This window comes from Delphinapterus leucas, chromosome 3 (assembly GCF_059928025.1).
Source record: "Delphinapterus leucas isolate spDelLeu-1000000601 "Yukka" chromosome 3, BTC_Dleu_Yukka2, whole genome shotgun sequence".
Lineage (NCBI taxonomy): Eukaryota > Metazoa > Chordata > Mammalia > Artiodactyla > Monodontidae > Delphinapterus > Delphinapterus leucas.
In genome coordinates, this window is record NC_143131.1 from 96,872,379 (window position 1) to 96,894,640 (window position 22,262).

The 22,262-nt window shown below is 43.7% G+C and overlaps 1 protein-coding gene across 1 annotated transcript in view; it reads left to right on the forward strand.

Annotated features, from left to right (window-relative positions):
- Positions 1–21,917, forward strand: part of COMMD10 (COMM domain containing 10) — a 218,387-nt gene extending 196,470 nt beyond the window's left edge. The window contains exon 7 of the mRNA XM_089909191.1: positions 1–21,917. This exon is cut by the window's left edge and continues 24,832 nt beyond it. The gene's annotated coding sequence lies outside the window, so the exon portion shown is untranslated.
- The last annotated feature ends 345 nt before the right edge of the window (positions 21,918–22,262 follow it).

Genomic DNA, 22,262 nt, shown 5'->3' on the forward strand with positions numbered 1-22,262 from the left:
AAGGAACAACAGACTGACATCTGACTTTTGGTGGCCACCTGGAAGCTAACAAGCAGTAAAATGATTAAGTCAATATGTTAAAAGAACAAAAATCTACCAACATAGAATTCTATACCCACCTAAAATATTCTTCAAGAATAAAGAAGAAATAAGGGCAAACATAAAATCTAGAACTGAAACAAAAAGATGGAGAGATTTTGACACTGGTATACTTACACCAAGGAAAATTCTAAAGGACGTACTTTAGGCAGGAAGATAGTGATCCCAGGTGGAAAGTCTAAGAAGGAATAAAGAGGAAATAAAGGGGAAAATATGTAAACCTAAATGAACTTTGTATAAACAATAATAATGTCTTGTGGGGTTTTTATAATACAGCATATAATATAATACAGCATTAAAATACAACTCTGTGTGTGTGTGTATGTATGTGTGCACACATACATAATGAACAACTGAGGGCTTGAAAACATCCTTTTTTCATTGAAATATAGTTTTATTGAATTATAGTATGTAATTATAAAAGTTAAAGGTGTACATTGTAGTGATTCACAGTTTTTAAAGGTTATATACTCCATTTATAGTTATTGTAAAATATTGGCTGTATTCCCTGTGTTGTACAATATAGCTTTGTAGCTTATTTTATACATAATAGTTTGTATCTCTTAATACCCTATCCTTCTATTGCCCCACCCCCTTCCCTTTCACCACTGGTAACCACTAATTTGTTCTCTATATCTGTGAGTCTGCTTCCTTTTTGCTATATTCACTAGTTTGTTGTATTTTTTAGATTTCACATGTAAGTGATATCATACAGTATTTGTCTTTCTGTCTGATTTATTTCACTTAGCATAATGCCCTCCAAGTCCATCCATGTTGTTGCAAATGGCAAAATCTCATTCCTTTTTATAGCTGAGTAGTATTCCATTGTATATACATACCATATCTTCTTTATACATTCATCTCTTTTTTAAATTATTTATTTAAAAAAATTTATATTATATTGGAGTATAGTTGATTAACAGTGTTGTGTTAGTTTCAGGTGTACAGCAAAGTGATTCAGTTATACATATACATGTATCTATTCTTTTTCAAATTCTTTTCCCATTTAGGTTATTACAGAATATTGAGCAGGGTTCCCTGTGCTATACAGGAGGTCCTTGTTAGGACCATTCATCTCTTGATGGACACTTAAGTTGCTTCCATATCTTGGCTGTTGTAAATAATGCTGCTATGAACATTGGGGTGCATGTATTTTTTCAAATTATTGGTTTTGATTTATTTGGGTACATACCCAGGAGTGGAATTGCTGGGTCATATGGTAGTTCTAATTTTAGTGTTTTGATGATTAGTGATGATGACCATCTTTTCATGTGCCTGTTGGCTATCTACATTTCCTTTTTGGAGAAATGTCTGTTCAGGTCTTCTGCCCGTTTTTTAATCAGATTGTTTTTTTGATGTTGAAGTGTATGTGCTGTTGGTATATTTTGGATATTAACCCCTTATTGGTCATATCATTTGCAAATATTTTCTCGCACTCTGTAGGTTGTCTCTTCATTTTGTCAGTGGTTTCCTTTACTGTGCAAAAGCATTTATGTTTAATTACATCTCATTTGTTTATTTTTGCTTTTATTGTCTTTGCTTTAGGAGACAGATCCAAAAAAATATTGCTACAATTTATGTCAGAGTGTTCTGCTTATATAAAACACCCTTCTTGTGAGCGCTGAGACAGTATGGTGAGAATGTCATCTGTCAATGTGGGAAGAGTAGGCACAGGAAAGTTGTCTGAGGTATACTTTGAGCCACAACAGTCTTAGGCAGTATATTTAGAGAGATACCAGACTGTCATCAAGGAAGGTGTAGTGGACATCACTTTTCTTTTGCCTGTAATCACCCTTCCTTTCATCTTGGAATAACACTTCCCATTTCTTTGGGAGAATTTATCCTCCACTCCATCTATATGCTTTTATTGGTACTTTCAATCATAATACCCAGTAGTCATGGAGATGGGCACATACCTGAGTGTCTTAGTCTGTTTGGGGAGGTGTATCAAAATACCAGACTGGGTATCTTATAAACAATAGAAATGTATTTCTTACCATTCTGGAGGGTAGCAGTCTGAGATCAGGGAGCCAGCATGGTTGAATGAGGGGCTTCTTCCAAGCTGCGGACTTCTTGTTGTATCCTCACATGGTGGGAGGGGCTAAGGATTTCTCTGGAGCCTCTTTTTGTAAAGTATAATGCCATTCATGAGGGTTCCTCCCTCATGACTTAAGCACCTCCCAACGGCCCCACCTACTAATACCATCACCTTTGGAGGTTCAGATTTCACTGTATGAATTTGGTGGGGGAGAACACAAATATTCAGACCATAGCACTAAAACAAGTCAATCAGAATCCTTCCCCAGCGTTTTCTTTTTTTAATTGGTGCTGTAGAATGAGGTTAATCCCTCTCTGATGGAAAGATGTGAATTGTGGGAGTGGCAGATGGCCAATTTCCAACCATGTGAAGGAAGCTGATCTTAGAAAATGAACTAAACACCAGCGGGGATCAGAGAGGGAACTGGAGAAGGAAAAACTTGGAAGTATTCAAGTTCTTTGTTCCATCAGCCCTGAGGGTCAGCTTCTTCCCTCCCTTTCCCTTCTGTTCCAAAAAATTTACCTTTTTGCCTCAGCCAGTTCAGGTGCTAATTGTTCTGCCAAATCAGAGGGAAGCAGCAGGGCAAGCTAGAGAACTGTGTCTAAGGATGAGGTTAGACTATTAAAACTAAGCTGCAGAAACAGAGCAGAAACCAGGGAGTGGAGGCAGGTGACACTTGCTGATCGGGGGAGATCAAAGCAGTTGAACAGCAACCGATTGGAGTTGATTCGAGGCTCATTTTTCTGGGTTGTTGGTGTAGTTTTTGTTTTTTGTTTTGCCACCTACATTTCATGGGGGCAGAAAAAACAGGCTAAGGGAGCCTCTGGATGTTACAGAGAACTCTCAATACTGAAGCCACAAGTCGTCTGTGGATAGTTATGGAGAAACAAAAACTGGATTTTAAAATATAAAGGTTTCTGAGATGATACGTGGAAAAACATAAATTAAGAGGAACAGTTGATGTTAGAAAGCATTCATTTGTACCTATGCATTCTTAGTTACTAAAATCTTGCTAGATATCCATGTTGACTTCTTAGGGGTTAAAGTTAGCACTAATTTATAACATAGTTGTTAGGAAGAGTTAGGTAAGTCTGGAAAATGTTGCACTAGATGGGAGTCAGGATAAAATCAATCTCATTTTAGCCCCGTGCTCCCTTAATGGCAGCTACTCAGTCTGCAGGCATGCCGCCCATGTTGGGCATTTGATAGAGACTTTCTTGTAGAGTTTATTGCCGAGACATGGTATTCATGCCTTGGCTCTGTAGCTTGTGTTTCTTCCCTCATCACCTGCTGTCTGCCTCCCCCTGCCAAGTTAGGGTGGTGTTATTTCGTAGCTTTTAAGAACAGAGACATTCCACCTTCCACACAGTTTGAGTCGGCGAGAATTTCCTTGTAACACATGCTGCTCACAAATACATGTTGTCAAACACATGTCCTAGTGCAGGTAACTCTTAGTAAGAGGTAGGAGCCCCAGCTAGCTAACTTGGGATCGGCAGAGAATTAAAGTCCCAATCAGAAACCGAAGTGGAGGGCCAGTTGGGAAACTGGCTGCATGCCTGGCATCAGGAAGGGAGGCTGCACTTAGGCCTCGGGACTCAGCTTTTCCTAGCGCGGGAACTGGCTCCCCTCACCATTAGGGTGGGCAGGTCCAATATGCTGCCAGGCTGGGTGCCGGTGGGTAGCATCCCACGTCTCATGGAAGGGGCAGGCTGCTGTTCTTCGTTCTTAGCAGCTGGATTGGAAGAGCTGGGATAGGCTAGGTTGATAGGTAATTCTACTGGAAATTCTAAAATTTGAGATCATCCTTTCCCTTTTTATTATGCATGGAAAGAATCTAAAACCCATTGTCTGAGGCATGACTGTTTCTTTTTGTTTTTATAAAGCTATCAAGTGTTTCTCTTTTCGTGTAGGGCTTTCAAGGACTTCTGGTTCTAAACAAGTGAACACTCTAGTAGTTGAGATCTCCTCTCCCCTCCTTGCATTTATTCAGTCCCCTACCTCTACACCCCTTCTGGGACACAGCCTGTCATTCTGGATTTGAAGCCCCATGGAGCAGAGTTGAAAATGTCTACCTGTGTTATCTCTTTTCCCGGAACTGTCTGCCTCACAGTCGGATCCACTGCAGACCAGGGGAGCTCAGTCTCGCAAGAATTCACTGAGCACCTCCGAGGTGGCAGGCACTGGGGCAGATGCTGGACACATGATCCCAGACAAGGATTGCTCCCTGATGTCACGGAGCTTGTCTTCATCAGCTGTTGTTCTGAAACAGGTGGCGGGCTTTACAAGAGGTTTGGTAAAATTCTGCCTTGAGTGCTGGAGTAACTTAAGGATTTAGAAGGATGTGCCAGTCTCAAATACAAATGTGACTGTGCTTCATCCAGTCAGTTTAGGGAGAGTGACGTAGGTGTTAGAGGCCCAAGTGGTTTAGGACCTGAGAGCGCTTCTCAGGGTCTGCCCAATGCAGGACTCTTTTCTACATGGTAGGAAGTGACTTCTCCTTTGGCCTCAGGATGGACATGCAAAAAGAGAAAACAAGGAAGACAGAGCTTCTGGGTTATTGTTCATCAGAGAGGCCAACTTATATTTCCCTGCAGATTTACCCTGTCAGTTTTTCTTTCCCACTGAACCCAAGCCACTGTCTGGGAGATCTGAAGTCCAGTTTGCCTCTCAGAGCAGTGTGATGCTCTACGTTTCCTGAAAAACGGACATGCTGTTCCTTCATGCTATCCTGTCCAGGTTCTTGCAGAAAAAGACTTTAGCTCCATTTTGCTCCTGGCCAGAGATAATATTTTGTTCCTGATTTCTAAGTAGCTGCTTTTGGGTGATTCAGGATGGGATGAAGAGGGTAAATTCTGTCAGGCTGTCCACTGGAGTGTGGTTTGGGCAGCCCATCACTGTGGAGACCAAGGAGCTAGGCAGAGGCAATTGCAGGTGGAAGCAGGAGCTGCATATGTAGATTGGGAGGGCAAGGGGCAATCAGGGATGGTGTTTGAGCACAGGGGGCTTGAGGAATGAAAGGACAGCACAGTAAGTCTGGCCAGACCCTGCAAGCTTGGTCTGTGAACCCAAACCAAAGAGAAGGGAATGTGCACTTCTTGAGCCAGGCTCTGTATATACCTTACGCTACTTACTCCTTGCAGAATGTTGAGCACTATGAGAAACTGAAGCCAAAGAGACTAAGTCCCATTCCCTGAGGCCGCACAGAAGATGCTAGCCTCACGTTCAAGCTCAGGCCCCCTGATTCCAAAGCTGGTACCCTCTCCACCACCCCAAGCCCTCTGGGTGGAGAAGAGCACCTGATCACATGCCATTAAGAACAATACCAGTGATGTTGTCCTAGGACACAGAGGACGAAGGCTGGACTCCCTGCTGCCTTTCTGTCATTCAGGGGCTAGTCTCTGGCCGTCAATTTGTATTGACTCATCACCTGGCGTTTTTCTGGCAACTCAGCCAGCCCATTCATTCCCTTGCCCTTGGACCATTATAGGACTATATAGGTGCATGGGAAAAGCTAAATTTTCCAGACTGAGGTTCACTGTTACACTGTTAAATCCTCCAGTACAAGTGCTGTCACTTGGCCTGGTTTGCCTAGATTTCAGCAATGTGGCTGCCCCCCTCCATCTCTCCCTGTGAGTGCTTGAGGTCCACAGTTCTGGTCGGCCCTGAGGAGTGGTTCACAGAGGATGCTGGCCACACTCGAGGGGTGCGGGGGTGTCAGACCTACGGACAGATGTTGTGACCTCCTCTGGCCCCACGATGGATGTCAGCCACATCTTTGGGCTGTCAAGACCAGCTCCTGAGACTGAGCCATGAGACTGAGCCTCCTGCAGGACCCGGGGACACCTTCCTTTCCAGGTGGAATCCACCACTTCCATGGGGCATCATCTCTGTAACAAAGGGGGAGTGAACAGGAAAGAGGAAAGGCAGCCCTTGTGGGTCAAAGGCTTGAGAAAGGGGTGGGAAGCCAGCTCAGGGATCATGCAAGTCTTTGGAGATGGAAAAGAACCAGAGCTAGGTGATCATTCCCACCATGTAAATGCAGTACAGTTGATGTCTACTTTGGGCTGCTTTGGTTTTTAAAATAGAACACTTCCCCTACTAATAAGCTAGCAAAGTTCTGTTCCTCTCTTTATAAGAGGGCACGGATGACTTAGTTCTATCAGCACTTTCCTGTGTTTTTTCAACTGTAGCTTTCTCGTCTCCTCACACCTCACAACTGCAGATTTATCCTTCATATTCACTCCTCTCTCTCCCACCTCCTTGTTTCAGTAGGTGTTTAGGTCCTTCTAAAAAGCTCAGCACAAACGTGCTGCCGTTGATTGAGCCCCAGCTCTGTGCCAGGTGTGTGTTCAACATCATATATGCACTTAGGTCATTTAATCTTCCTAGCAACTTTAGGTGTACATCTCTAATTTACAAATGAGAAAACAAACCCAGAGAGGTTCAGCAACTTGCTCAAGGTTGCACAGCTTCTTATAAGTGGTGGAACTGGGATTTGCTCTTAGGTCTGTCTCATCCCAAAGGCTGTGCTCTGAGCACTGCCTCCTGGCACTGTCCTGCCTTGTGAGATAAGAGGCGGCTCTTCAAACCTGTCTTTCGTATCTGTGATGTTGGTGGAGGGGGAATGAACGCTGCCTTCAGCTCTGCTCCCACACTACTGAGGGCTCCAGGTGTTTGCTTTTGGCAGAAGTTCCTTCAGGCATGCCTAACTCTCTGAGCAGGCTGTCAGGGATCCTCCCGCCTCCTGCCTCCCGCCTCCCCCCACCCCAGGGAGGCAGCTGCTGTTTCCAGCTCCGTGATTTGAGCAGGCCTCCCAAAGAAAGAATTATTGCAAACCTGGCCTTTACCCCTCCCTGTTCCAGTGATGGCAACTCCCGGCTGTAGCTGGAGGTCTAGAAGGCAAGATAAGGAAAGAGCTGGGCCAATTTTCTGGTCACTTCTTGGCACCCGGTGCTCATGTTTCTACAGCAGCTACGGGCCCTACGTCCTTCCTGGAGACTCTAGGGTAGAACACAGGCAAACTCACCTCTTCCCACTTTCCCAGCCCTTGTCAGGCGGCTGTCTTGATTTGCTATGCTCGCAGACTCCCTTCACTGGGCAGGGGCTTCCATACGGTCCTCGTTAGAAGAGGATGGTTTCGAGGAGCTCCTGGAAATGTGTTGCAGGTGGGCTCCTGGGCACTTGACTTGCCTACGGCCTCTTCAGCTCAGTTTGCTTTGCCTAATTGTTTTCTTCTCAGCTGATTTGTCTGAGTAAAGTTTCTTTTCCCCGTTTTGTCCAAGGTGCATCTGGCACCCATTTGGCCAGGGAGGGAGCAGAAGCAGGGTCGTTAAGTGAATGCTTAGCATAGGGCTGCAAGAAGTAAACTGAGGAGAAAGACAAGATCTGGGAGAGCGTGAAGAATGTGGTTGGTTGGAGCCTTTGCACAGAGCAGAAATTCCACAACCTCCATCCTTGTACTTGGTTTCTGTCCAGAAACAGAGCCTCAAGAAGGCCGAGGGAAGGACTTTGATGTGATTCTGAAACTAGATTGCAACTCCTACTTCAGGGGAAGCCTCACAAGTGGCCTATCTTTCTTTCACAGGGGCCATGGCTTCTGGGCAGGTGGCCAGGGTACCAGAGGCTCTGCTTGCCAGGAGGGGAGAAAGAAAGGGCTAGGAAAGATCACCTGTGTCTCTGTTCTTGCTTTCATCTAGTTTGCAGTCAGGCCTCTGGTTCTGCAGCAGGAATTTTGGCTCCAGACCCTGGTCTGGATCCAGAATGCCAGGTAGAAGTAAAAGTGAAGTAGTAACACTTGGAATCCCCGTTGCTGGCAAGGGTCCAGGGCCAACCCAGCCACAGCAGGGGGACTTCGGCCCGTTTACTTGCCTGTCTGTGTCTCTGACTTTGAGAGACTGAAATGAGCATAGTCATTAGAGTCACAAAGTTTGGGTTTCAAATTGGGCTCCTACTTGATGTATGTCAACCAGTAAGCGCCTATTCATTTTGGAGCCTCAGTTTCCCCTCTATAAAACATGACAGATCACATTGTTCCGAAGAGTAAATGAAATGATTGAAAACACATATCAGCTGTGCACCTCTCTTAGGACTCCACACGTATGACTTCATTCAATCCACACAACCCTGGGAGGAGGTAGTGTCATCATTGCCATCAGCATCCCTGTTTCATGGAGGAAGAAAATGAGGCAGAGACGACATAGGCTGGGACCTGGGACCCGCTACCAGATTGCCTGCACCTGGACAAAATCTTCTCCAGCAACAGAATACAAAGAAACCATAAGGGACTAAAAATGACTCCACGCCTGCACAGTTGGGGCAGTTATGAACAATAGGATACCAAAAGGCCACAAGCCAACCACCGTCTCTTAGGTGCCAGGAGCAAAAGTAGGGTACTGCGCATGGTACCACCAAGGGGGTGGGCAGACCACCTAAGCTACGCCTCCTGCCCTACCCACGGACCCACCCCCCGTTGTTACCTCATTTAAGGACCTAAGCAGCTCCTCTCCAGGAGCGAGCAAGGACACCTGTTTCTTGTTTTTGCTTCCTGTGCTGGAGCACAAGCCCCAGCAAAGTCTTGCCTAAAGTTCTCATCTGGCCTTTTTACCAATTTCTACTGATTAAAGAGCCCAAGGACCCAGGTTGGTAGCAGAGAGAAGCTGATGCCTTGTCCATGGTCTCACCATCCAGGAAGTGGCGGAAGTGGCAGAGCCCAGACTCCACGCAAGGAGTCCGACCCAGAGCCTGAACGCCTAGCCTGTGCAATCCTGCCTCTAGGAAAGCGGGGAAGCTCCTGGCGCCTGGCGGGGGAAAGCACACGCTGAGTACTGGCCCTCCCTCTTATTGCCTTGTGGCTGCCGGAGCTGCTCAGGGAGTTGTTCTGGCTGCTCTCTGGAAGGACAGCGACATGGGAGCTACCAAACAGTACAAGAACGAACGTGAGGAGAGGAGGCTGCTGGGTCAGGAAGGACACGCGAGGCGCTGACACAAGCAAGGTCAGTGGGGAACCCGAGGGGCGGAGGAGGGGACGCAGGAACTGGGGCCGCCCTGGCCCGTTCCCTCACGGATGCTCTTGAAATCCACATGGTCTATTTCTGACCAGCTCCGAGGGGTTGGCGAGGTCAGACCTGACAGCTTGCCCAGGCGGCGGCTGCTATCTTCTCTAGACAGATTCAGTGCCCCTCCAGCCGATTGCTCCTGCCCCAGCCGCTTTCACGAGACTCGGCTGCCGTCCCTGCCTCTCCTTGATGAGAGCGAGTCTGTCATTGGGGTCCTGCCTGCAGCCCTCCCTGCCCTGCCCGCCCACTGTCCTTGCTGTGGTGTCACTGCTCCCAGCACAGACCAAGGTTCCCTCACGTAAGGAGGTGGCCACGGCACTCTCTGGCCACCCCTCTGGACTTCATCCAGCCTTGCGAAGTGTGCCCCAGGCTGGGTGTTTTAGACGGGGAAGCTCGCGGGAAGAAAGTGACTTGAAGGAGAAAGGTGTGTTCCCTGGATGTGTTAGAAGGAATCACACTAGTTGGTCTGCCCAAGACACCCCACTCCCAAAAGAACAGTGAGAAAAGAAAAAACCGTGGTGGAGAAAGGATGGAGGGAGAGAGGCCTCAGGGAGCGAGCTTGTGGCTGGCCGCGTCTCACCAATTTTACACACGTCAATCAGGTTGAGCTCCCTGTTTTTTGGAAGGAGTTTGCCCATATGTCACCCCATAGGCCTCAGCCCTCCAGAGCGGAGGCACAGGGCTGACGGAGTGGGGGGCTTTGCAGTCAGTCCTGGCTATGAGCTCTGGCTCTGCAAGTTAGTCCCCTGCTCTGAGCTTCTATTGCCCCTATGAAAACAGAAATCATAAAATCACCCTCACATGAAAACAAGTCACCTAAACCACCTGACCCACAGTAGGTGCTCAGGAAAAGACAGGCCCTTCTTTGCGAAGTTAATGAGGAAGGGCTTTGGCACCCATCCCACTCCTATGGAGAACTTTTGGAGCCTCTCACCTTCTTCCCTCTTACCTTCTCCCCAGGGCTGATGCCCTCGTACTCATGCTGCTCTAGGCCCCTGTTGCCGTGAGGCTGGATGACTGCTAGCCGGCCAGGGAGGGCAGGGGGTCTAAGTCTGAAGCTAGGGCATATACGGAAGTAATACGCTTTCTTGCCCAACAACTGTGGTGAACAGGCAGCTCAGCAACCATGACCTGCTAAGGGCAAGGCATTGAGGATCGGACCTCCTGGGGGATAAAGGTGTTTGTCACTGCCTAAAGCAATCAACTTACACCAGGGAAGTGCCAGCAGAGGGTGAGGGAAATGGAAAATGGGTGGGAGAAATAGATGATGAGTATCAATCATGGTCTTGAGATCAGCTGGGGCAGGGAACCTGAGCTTGTTTCACTCACTCTCTTGCATTAAGTCCTGTCAGAGGTTGCAGACTTAAATAAAGACCCAGTTGGACTTAGAGGGTCCGTGACAGATATGAGATGTGAGGGACATTCCTTGTGCCTTTTTTCAAATCCTCTCAGCCTCACTCCTTACTTTGCTGACTGTTGCAGGGAACAGGTCTGTACAGGCTTCAGAACAGCTCAGCTCAGTGGCAGTGTGACAGTGTCTCGCCCCAGGGCTTCCCTGGAGCTGCTGTGTGAATGTCCCCGAATTCACTGGGCGCTGACCCAGTGATAACCGGAGATGTGGGGCAGTTAGTGTGAGGGGCCACCCTTGACCGATGGAAGACAGGAGCCTATGGATAAATGCTTACCCATTTCATTCCCTGAGCAGAGAAATCTGAGCTACATCCCACAGCAGTTCCCACAGGATTGACCATCTGTTGCCCATGGGGGCAGTCAACCCAGTGATGTGTCTTTGCTTTCCCCACTTTTCCCGTTTCACTCTTCAGGGCCAGTCTCTGGATCCCTGAGATCACTTCCCATATAAACTACCTTCAGGTAAGCCTGTATCTCAGGCACAGCTTTTAGGGGATCTCAGGCTAAGACAGCCATGTATAAAGTTCCAAGAAGGAGAAGAAGGTGTGAAACAATCTTCACAGAATGGAAACGTAGGAACGTTACCGAAGTAGCATTAAAACTGCCAAGTGTGCTGGGTTCCTATTTGGGTGTGTGCTCAAGGTAAACGCCTTAGCTCTTTTGTATTTTCTACCACAGCCTTGAGCATCTCAGTGTCATCACAAAATGTGTGGATATGAATTTAATCTTGAATAACTTTTTGCCAGATGAATTTGATGAAAAGAGAAAGGCAGGAAAAATAAGGGAGTTCACAAAGCAGTAATTATAATGTTAAACCATGGAATTAAGCGGAAGAAGGAGTCAAGTGAGGATATAAAGAGAAGATAGGTAGATAGACAGGTATAGATAGATATAGTCTTTGTATACATCTTGCACCTTTACAAAGATACAAAGGTGGATGGTAGGGTCAATGGATTGATATCAGAAAGTGGTGATGCCAGGGTAAGGGGACACAAGCATGAGAGTGTGGATCAAATGGCATAGGGATTAAAGACTGTTGGAGGTGAGGAGGAGGTGGGACTCAGAAGGCAAAGTATTGAATGGGTCACTATTCTACAAGGTTGTTAAATCACTAAGAATGGTGACAGGGACGGGCTGAGAGCCAGGTGCTACGTCATTAAGGAAAGAAGGAGGGTAGGTTAGGAGGTAATAGTAGCAAGGACAGATGGTAGGTGTTAAAGGCTGGCAAGAATTTCAGAGGGTCTGGGGGTTTTGAAGGAGGAGGGAAGATAACTGAATTGCAAGTACAATGGGACACCTACCCCACCCTTGAGCCCTCTGGGATATAGTCACCCCTACACCCCAACATTTAGAAATGACAGTGGAGGTGGGGCCTGAATGGCCTCCACTCAAGAGGCTGCAGATGGGGTGGTATTTGCAGGGGAAAGCCAAATTTCCATTAGGGCAAGATATGAAAAAAGGATGAAAGATACAGGGTACTTGCTGATGACAGATCCCAAGTGTCAGGGTACATAGTATGTAAAGGTTGGCAGCATGGACGACAGGGAGTGAGGAACAGAAATAATACTTGCCTTGTAGGATTACTGCAAATTTGAGAGGTAACTAAAGTGGCCAGTAGGGGGTTTGGCAAAGATAATGTTGATGGTGCTGGTGTTGACGGTGATCGCCAGAAGAGCAGGTGTCAAAGCTGAATTATAGGGAATGTCAGAAGAAGCACTGGTCTAGGAATCGAGTGTCTTATGTCTCATCCTGGCTAGGCTATTAACTAACTGTGTGGCCTTAGACAAATCAATCACCTCCTCTCTCTGGATCATGGCTCCTCCATCTATAAAATGACAAGGTTAGACAGCATCACTGGTTGTCAACTCCAAGGTGGCAGAGTGGTCATGCATAAAAAATAGATGCTAATTTTATGAAACACTTTCTTAAAACATGTGTATTTGCTCTCTCCTCCCCCTGTCCCCAAGAGGTCACATCTCATTTTCTGGGGGTAGAGACCCAGAATGTGCATTTTGAAAAAGCCCTCTGGGTGATTTAATAAGTGCCCACCCCCAACCCTATTTTCTTTCTTTGGGGAATCGCTTTGCCAAGAAGCTAGTCTTTCCTCTCCCAAATGTCATCGCTCAGAAAGTGATAGTGAGAAAGACATGGTTAGTCAGTCAGAGCTGGGTAGGAGCATTTATCAGAGGCACCAGATGCCTTGAGCTCTGCCCTTGGTGGGCTGATGGCCAAAGAGCAGGCAGCATTATTTTTACAGCTTGTTCTTTGGGCACTTCCCCATTCACATGCATAAGAATGAGAACTGAGTCAGCATAGCTCAGTTTTGTTGCTGTTGTTTTGGATTTTTTGTTTAATATCAGGCCACACCATGCTCTTGACTAGCCTAGGCATTGGTTATCCTTGAGGAGGGTGGCCCCTTAGCCAGTAAGTGGGGGAAGCACAGGAGATATGGGCCCAGTGGTGGGGAGTGAACCCAGCACACTTAGTCACCTTTATCCACAGCACGTAGAGATGTACTCAGCACATAGTAGGGACTCAACAAATACTTGTTAAACGGAAATCTAAGGAAAAGCAATAGTAGACAAAATAAATTCACCTAGCAGTTTAGGGGAATTCATTGGTTTCAATTGCAGGAAAGAGAATGGCTTCAGAGAAGTACAAATTTATGCTGAGTCAAGCTAGCATTAAAGTTGAAGGACAGGGCTTCCCTGGTGGTGCAGTGGTTGAGAGTCCACCTGCTGACGCAGGGGACACGGGTTCGTGCGCCGGTCCGGGAAGATCCCACATGCCGCGGAGCAGCTGGGCCCATGAGCCATGGCCTCTGAGCCTAGGCGTCCGGAGCCTGTGCTCTGCAATGGGAGAGGCCACAACAGTGAGAGGCCCGCGTACCGCAAAAAAAAAAAAAAAAAAAAAAAAAAAGTTGAAGGACAAAATAAAATCACTGACATGCAAGGACTTGAGAGATTACCACCTACAGACCTTCTCTGAGCAGATGTACTTGAATATTTCTACTAAGAAAAATGTATTTAAGTATCAACAAGTAACAGGGAAGTGGTAAATACATAAACCTGTAAAATTAATAGTTAAATCTAAAAACGTTTTGACAGAACAAAGTAAAAAATTATCACTATAACTAAGCTAAAACTAAAGTCCCAAATGATTTCGAGATGGTGCCTTTTGAATGGAGAAAAAAGTGATAGCAGACTAATATTGGAATTGTATCAAATCAATAGGTAAATTTTCAGGGAAGGTATAGAGACATTAATATAACCATAGATTCCTAGAAAAACATATACTTAAATGTGTGTTAAATACAAGGATAATCAACAGAAAAATAGAAATAGGATATATAATGTCCAAACTACTGGAGGAAAAAATTCAAAGTGTTCAAAATCAATTAAAACAGATGGTAAAAAAAAAAGGGAAAACTAACAGATTATTTTAAAAGTAGGATACATGGAAAACATAAGATTGTAGAAATACATCCAGTCATATTAGTAATCATGATACTTGTAAATGAATCAAATTTCCCCTATTGAAAGACAGAGATTCACAGATTGGGTAAAATAAAATCCATTGTGGGTCATGATATGAAAAGGTTGGAAAGCACTACTTCTAGGGTATATACCCAGGAGTGAAAGTTCCGAGTCAAAGAGTATGTGCCTATTTGGTTTTACTAGATACTGCCTCACTGCTCTCCAAATTAATTGTATTAATTTACATTTAGAGTCATGTTAGCGTTCCCATTGCCAAATCTGATATTGTTAGACTTTAAAATTTTTGCCAGTGTATCGGGTATAAATTTTATCTCATTATTATTGTATTTGATGTTAGTTTGCTTACTCATGAGGTTGAGCATCTTTATATGTGTGGGGTTTTCTGTTTTGGGGTGTTTTTTTTTTTGCTATTCCAGTTTATTATTTGAATGGCTTGTTCCTGTCATCCGGCCACACATTTATACATTTTGGCTTGTTCTTATTGGTTTGTAGGATTTCTTTATAAATTTAGATAGTAGTGTCTTCTCCTTGTCTTTGATTTGTCTTTTCATTTTGTTTATGGTATTTTTGAACTATTCAAGTTTTAAATTTTAATGCAATCATATTCTATAGATTATACTTATTGTATTGTATTATTATTGTATTACACTTATTGTAACTTGTTAAAAAGTCCTTTTGTACCCTAAAGGCATAACCAGATTCCAGTCAGCCCAAATATTACTCCTTTAGGAAAGTCTTCTCCACTCCCTCAAAATAGATCATGTCCCATTGTTATATGCTCTTATGATACTGTTTTCTCTCTTTGATTACACTTATCTCAGCTGTAATTACACATTTATTTGTGTTATTGACAAAATGTCTGAATCCTCCACTACAAGGTAAGCTCCATGAGGTCTCAGATCATGTCTTATATTCTCCCTTTCATTACAGTATCTCCAGGACTTAACATAGTTCCTGTCATATAATAGCTGAAATTTATTAAGTTCTTAGTATATGCAAACATTTTTCTAGGACTTTACATGTACTCATTTAATACTCAGGACAAACACATGAGGCAGTTACTACATTAGCCACATTTTAATGACATAAAAACTGGGGCACAGAGAAGTTGAGTAGCATATTCAATGTCACAAAGCTAGTAGATAGCAGATCCAGGATTCAACCCCAGGGTTGTCTGGTTCCACACCCTCTGCTCTCAACCTTTAATGTATAGTCCCTCAAAGGGTAGGAACTCAGCAAATGTTTCCTGGATGAAATGAGTGACAAGTCTACAATTTTAGCATGGTTCTATCAGAAATAGAAATAATATTTTTAAAAGAAAAATAGTATATTTGAATAACAAACTACAAGCTGTATCTAAAAACATTATTTCTAACAGAATAACATATTCTTTCAAATATTCATGGAGGAGTAACAAAAATGTACTATTTAATAGGATTCAAAGAGTCTGAATAAATATTAATAAGCTGATTGTATTTAAATAAGTTTACTGGCTAAATGCAATAATAGTATAAACTGATAATAGGAGGGCAAAAAACCACATTTTTGTTGTTGTCCTTGTTCTTCTAAGTTTAATTTACACAGTTAAATGTATAAGTATTCAGTGTACGGCTCAAAGAATTTTGATGTGTGCACCTAAGTAACCGTCATTCAGATCAAGATCTAGCACATTTCCACCACTCCCAAAAGACTACTCATGCCCCTTTCCAGTCATTCCTCAACCCAGAGACAATGACTGCTCTTAAACTTGATGTAAATGGCATCATGCAGCTTGTACCCTTTTGTGTCTGGCTCCTTTTACTCAGCATAATGTTTTTGAGATGTATCCATGTTGTTTGTTGTGTATAGCAGCAGTTCATTCCTTACTGATTTATTCATTTCCTATATATAGTATCTCTTTGTGTGAATATATTATTGTTTGCTAATCTGGTTTTCAGTTTGGGGTTATTGTAAACAAAGGTAATATAAACATTCTTCTACAAGAATTTTTCTGAACCCATGCATTCACTTCTCTTGTGTATGTTCCTAATAATAGAATCTCTGGTTTGTAGGGTAGGGGTATGTTTAATTTTATTAGAAACTGCCCAAAACAACCACTCTTTTCCAAAGTGGTTGTGCCATTTTATACTTTCTTTTATGTACAAGAGTTTTTGCTCCACTTTTGCACCAACATTTGATACTTTACATCTTTTAAATGGCAGCCATTTGGTGGATGCTGAGTGGTACGTCATTGCAGTTTGAATTTGCATTTCCCTGATGGCGCTGAATACCTCTTACATGTTTATTGGCCATCCAGATATCTCCTTTTGTGAGCTGCCTGTTCAAATTTTGCCTATTTTATAAGGGGTTGTCTTTTTATTATTGATTTGTAGGAGTTCTTTGAATATTCTAGATACATCTACCAGGAAATTTTAGCACAGACTTTTAAGTCACTCCTGGGTTAAAGAGAAAATCGTATTCAAATTACAAGCAACTTGGGAATAAATGAAAATGTGAGCATAGCATTAAACAAAAAGTTTGTGGGATGCATGCAAAATGATATCAGAAAACATTTTATAGCTTTATATGTCTGAACTAGACAATGAGAAAGATTTTTTTTCAATGAACTAAATTTATGAATCGAAGTTAGATAAAAAATGATAAGGTAACTCCCCAAAAAAGTAGAAGGAAAGAATTAATAAACATGTGAAAATACAGGGGTTAATGGAGTAAAAGCAAAAAAGGAAAACTAATCAAGGCTTTGCCCTTCCAATTATGAAAAGGAAGAAATTAATGAAACATTAGAAATAAGAAAGCACATATATTCTCTTAGGAGATTTGAAACATAAAAGCATACCATGCTCAACCTCATTAAATAAATTTGAAAAACTGGATTAAAAAATGGGTGGTTTCCTGGTAAATATAAATTCTAAAATTAACTAAAGAGGGCTTCCCTGGTGGCGCAGTGGTTGAGAATCCTCCTGCCGATGCAGGGGACATGAGTTCGTGCCCTGGTCCGGGAAGATCCCACATGCCGCGGAGCGGCTGGGCCCGTGAGCCATGGCCGCTGAGCCTGCGCGTCCGGAGCCTGTGCTCCGCAACGGGAGAGGCCACAACAGTGAGAGGCCCGCGTACCGAGGGAAAAAAAAAAAAAAAAATTAACTAAAGAGAGAGCAATAATTACAGAAACATTTAACAGTTAGTCGAAGTTAGTCATAAAGCTCAGATCATGAAGGAACAGATAATTTAGGGGTTATATCACTTCTTTTGGAATATAGAATAAACTTGGAAGCTTGTCAACTCATCTGTGAGGTTTGCATAACCATATACCAAGACTAAACAAAGCTATCGTGGAAAAAGAAAACTATAGATCAATCACTTTTATGAACAAAGATACAAAAATCCTAAATAAAACATTAGCAAATTAAATCCATTGGTGTACTGAAAGAATAATACATCTTAACTAAGTAGGACCGATCTTTGGAATGCCAGGATATTTCAACATGAGGAAATCTATTAATGTAATTCATTTGATCAAGAATTAAGAGAGAAAAATGATAACATCATCTTGATGGATTAAAAAAAATTTAATGAATTCAACAAAGACCCATTTATGATTTTAAAAACCACTTAACAAAATAGAAATTAAAATAAAACAGCCCCATTTTAATGAAGGAAAGAAACCCCTCTACAAACATCATATTCAATGGTGAATCACTAGTTTGGAATCAGAAGAAAAGACATAACATTTACACAATTATTATTCAACATCCTAGCTAATGGAATAAAACAGTAAAAAGAAAACATAAATATTGAAAAAGAAGGGACAAAATTATTTTTACTTGCAGATAATATAATTGTCTATTTAGAAAATCCATGCAAATCAACTGAAAAATGATTTGAACTAATAAGAGAATTCAGCCAGTTGGCCAGAGACTATACCCCATTAATAAGCAACTGTGAAAATGTCATGAGAAAAAAAGATAACCTTTTTGAATCTCTAAGCCACCCAGAAATAAACTGAATAAAAAATGTGTAAGATGTACATGGGGAAAAAATGCTGAAACAATTTCCTAAAGGCTTAGGGAAACCTCACTAATGAATTGCTTAGATATCTGTGTAGAGGGAGTTATGATGGGACACGTCTGGGTGAGATGGGTCCACACTGTCATATTTGACCAGTGAATTCTCATCAAGACCATGGGTTTGCTTTTTCTTGTATAGATTTTGCACAATTGAAAGCAACAATTCCATCCACCTGTCAAAATTAGATATTATTTTAACCTCTTACCCTGATGAATCCAAGCTGTTGTATTTTCTGGTTTTTAATTTGATTTATAGGTTTTGGAGAACTGAAAGCTAATCCTCAAAACGACCTCTGGCCATTTATTCACTGGTCGGTTCAAACATGTCATACGATGGTTGTAGTTTCTAGAAAGGGGTTGCGGGGGTGAAGATAGCCCTTGGCTGATTTTTAGGCAGCAGGGGAAGATGGATTGGCTGCAACATGATTTGGAAAGACCAGTGATCACGGAGCCGTGGAGTTAACCTCATCCAAGAATGCAGGGGGTTTAGAGGAACATCCATCCTCTGGTCACACTGAGATATTTTCTCAGCATCTCTTGAGGACTGAGTTCATGTGCCGTTTTCCTCCTTACAGAGGTGGGCTGCCATCAAGAAAGGCAGCTGTCAGTCTCTCATGGGTTTATATGTGTGTGCCACACGTTTGAAAGTGGCCTTGCAGACTAATCAAGGCCTAATCTTCACATCCGAGCTGGGAACTCCAAGACAGCAGGGCCCGCCTTGGGGGTCAGCTGAAGTGCTGGGGGAGAAACAGTGAAAGAGACTTTGACTTTTAAGGTTCTTGGAACATGGATAATCAAGCAACCTGGGTATAGAGCAGATGAATGCCAACCCCGAACTTTGGAGGCACGCTTGTCAGGATAGAGACTTTTCCCAAGAAGCTGGTCGCTTGTCTTGAGTTGTTGGGGAGTCATAAAAACATATGCCTTTCTAGGGCTGGTATGACCTGAAAAAAATTAAATTAAAACATTCTAACAGCTTCTGATTCCAGGGGGAAACACGGTGGCACATGGCTCCTGCAGACTTGTTTCTTCACGTGTCAGTTCGCCCAGTGAATGTTGACAGCGTACCTCCCAGGTTCCAGTTCCCGGAGCACAGTCCAGGTGGATGAGTCTAGAAATCAGGTCCCATGAGGAACAATTACAACTGCTTTGGGCACTTGCCCATTTTTCCCAACTGCCTTTCTCTCCGTGGATAATGGAGACTGTGTAGTAAGTGATTTCCTGCTGGCGGCAGGAATCCAGAGAGCACAGCTGATCGCTGCCCTGCTCTCAACTCCACTCCCGCCCGAGAGCGAAGCAGGAAATCACCTGACTACTTCAGGCCCATTTGGATGACACAGGCAGCAGCAGCTGTAAGAGTAGTAGGTTGTTTTCTGGTTTTAGAGCAAAGAACAACAAAATATCCTGTTTGACTAAGTTGAGGGAAGCTGGCCAGCTCTGGAACAGGTGGACTGTTGATTTTTCTCCTTGACAACGATGAACTGAGTTTTTGTGTTCCGTTCCGAAAATCCCACATCTCCTGCCTGGTCAGGTGTAGCCAACATCCCTGCCTGACAGAGTTCTTTTGGGGACACCAGCAAGCCCAACACAATCTCTGCTCCACTTCGGGTTTGGCACCTGATCTCAAGTTCATTCCTTCAGTCAAGTTAGGATAATGACTTATATTGTCTTGGCTGGAAGGTTCCTTGCATCCTGTGGGGAAGGAGGTTGAATGAGCTAGTTTCAAACTATGATGATGAGGTCCACACAGCAGAAGGATGAGCCTGTTCTTCAGCTGTTCAGGTTCCTTGTAGGTGAAAAGGAGACCACAGCCGCAAGCTCCCAAGTGGAGAGTTTATAACAACATCCAAGCCCTCAGACAGATATTTGAAAGCCACAGTTTAAACTTATAATCATATATAAAAGCAACAGGTTTGGCAGTGATGAGATTTTTTTCAGAATTCTTGTTTTGTGTTTGACCCTTCATGTGTCTGCTTCACCTTCTGGGAATATACATTGTCAGGCTGTCCATAGGATTTGACATAAAGTTTGTCTGGCTCCAGCCGCTCTGGAAAAGGGAGGGTTGGTTTGTTTTTCGTTTTTAAGTTTTACACTTCTCTCTGGAGCATTTGGGTAGTGTACTTGAGTGGAGTTCAGTATATGTATAAGACTTTTAAAAGTCAAATATCATAGGATGAAAAGGAAGGCCACAAAAAGGAAATATTGTTTGCATAAGGCTGACATTCCCTGGCTTTGCCAAATTTTGTTCCAGAGGTTAGTAACTTTCTGTTTCAAAACAGGAAAGAAGCTGAATCACAGGGAGTCACCTACACACAGGCTTTGCTAGATAATTATTCAGCTGACAGTTCAGAGAGCTTAACAGACCCTGCTCCGTGGTCTCTGAAGACTGAATTCATTATGTCTTAAACAAGAAAAAAAAATTCCCATTGGGATTTTCAGGTCTTATTGCTTTCTTTAACTATGTGGTCTACCTGTTTAAGGACTTGGCAAAGAGGATAAAAACCCCTTTCTTAACAGTTACATCTCAGGTTTTAATTATTCCTATTTTTTATCTTCTAGTTGTAGATCTAGAATTAAACGGTCTTCCTTTAATGTGGGTACTGGCTTTTTTAAAAGCCGTTTTCAACTTGTAGACTTAAAAGAAAAAATTTTTTTTTCCTGCATGAACAGCTTGGGTGGACAGAGAAAAGAAAGTGCCAACTACTTTCTTTTTGTTTTCCTGGGAAGCTGGTGGGCAATTATTTGGAAATGTCTGGAGTGTCTTGTGCCACACGGATTGGGAAAAATCGTGAGGAGTGCTCAGAGGTACCTGGGGGGATACAGACATATGGGCAAATCCAAGGTAGCTTCCTCCACCCAGGTCCTTCACCAGCGCCTTCTGTGGAGATGGTCTTTGTTCCCACCTGCTCTGTGGGCTGTGAGGTTGGGGGCTCTGGGCAGGGAGAGCATGTTATGTGGGGCTTGGGAACGTTATTTGCAGAACTGCTACCCAAGTGGCCAAAAGAAGACAGGTTTACCTTAGAGAATTCTCTTTTAATTCTACTCCTCTGTTGTAGCCTTAAAAAAAAAGATAGCCGTTATATTCAGAGGGGGAAATGGCTAAGAAAAATCAAAGCAGTCTCCTGTGTGCCTCCTACATTTAGGGAGAGTTAGGAACATAGCAGAGCTGCCTTTTTCTCCCATCTTGGGCCGTGGCGTAGGGCTGAGTGTGGTGGTGGTGAGGTTGACATATTTGGGTCTTTTCATTTTTCTAAAATTAAGTGTGTATCTGTTTATAAAATATAGATATATATTTCTCTCCGGGTAAGTGGGGCAGGGCGGGTACACAGAAACGTGAGTAAACAGATCGTTCTGGAGAAAGAGGAACTGTCCCAAGAACAGGAAGGACTAAGTCACTCTGGGATCACAATAAGCAGGCAGAGAGAGTCCGACTGTGTGTCAAAATGTGATGGATTAACTCTGAGTGGAGAGCTGACTGGGCAGTCTCTACTCGTTCTCTCCCGAGAGGAAACCTCTGAAGAACCCTGCTAACGATGAGATGTTACTGAGGCATAAGAAAGCAATAACAGGGCTTCCCTGGTGGCGCAGTGGTTGAGAGTCTGCCTGCCGATGCAGTGGACATGGGTTCGTGCCCCAGTCCAGGAGGATCCGGGCCCGTGAGCCATGGCCGCTGAGCCTGCGCGTCCGGAGCCTGTGCTCCACAGCGGGAGAGGCCACAACAGTGAGAGGCCCGCGTACCACAAAAAAAAAAAAAAAAAAAAGCTATAAAAAGCAGTCAGCAGCAGGGTGGCTGTGTTTATTATGGTCCAGACACTGTTCTGGTATAAACTCATTTCATCCTCACGGTAACACTATAAAGGAGGAGCCGTTATTATCCCCATTTTATGGTAGCAGAAACTGAGGCACAGAGAGATTAAGTAACTTGGTGAAAGCCGCATACATAGTAATTGGGAGAGCAGCATTTAAACTCAGGTAGTGGGACTTCCCTGGCAGTCCAGTGGTTAGGACTTCACCTTCCGATGCAGGGGGCGCGGGTTTGATCTCTGGTTGGGGAGCTAAGATCCCACAGGCCTCGGGGCCAAAAACCAAAACATAAAAA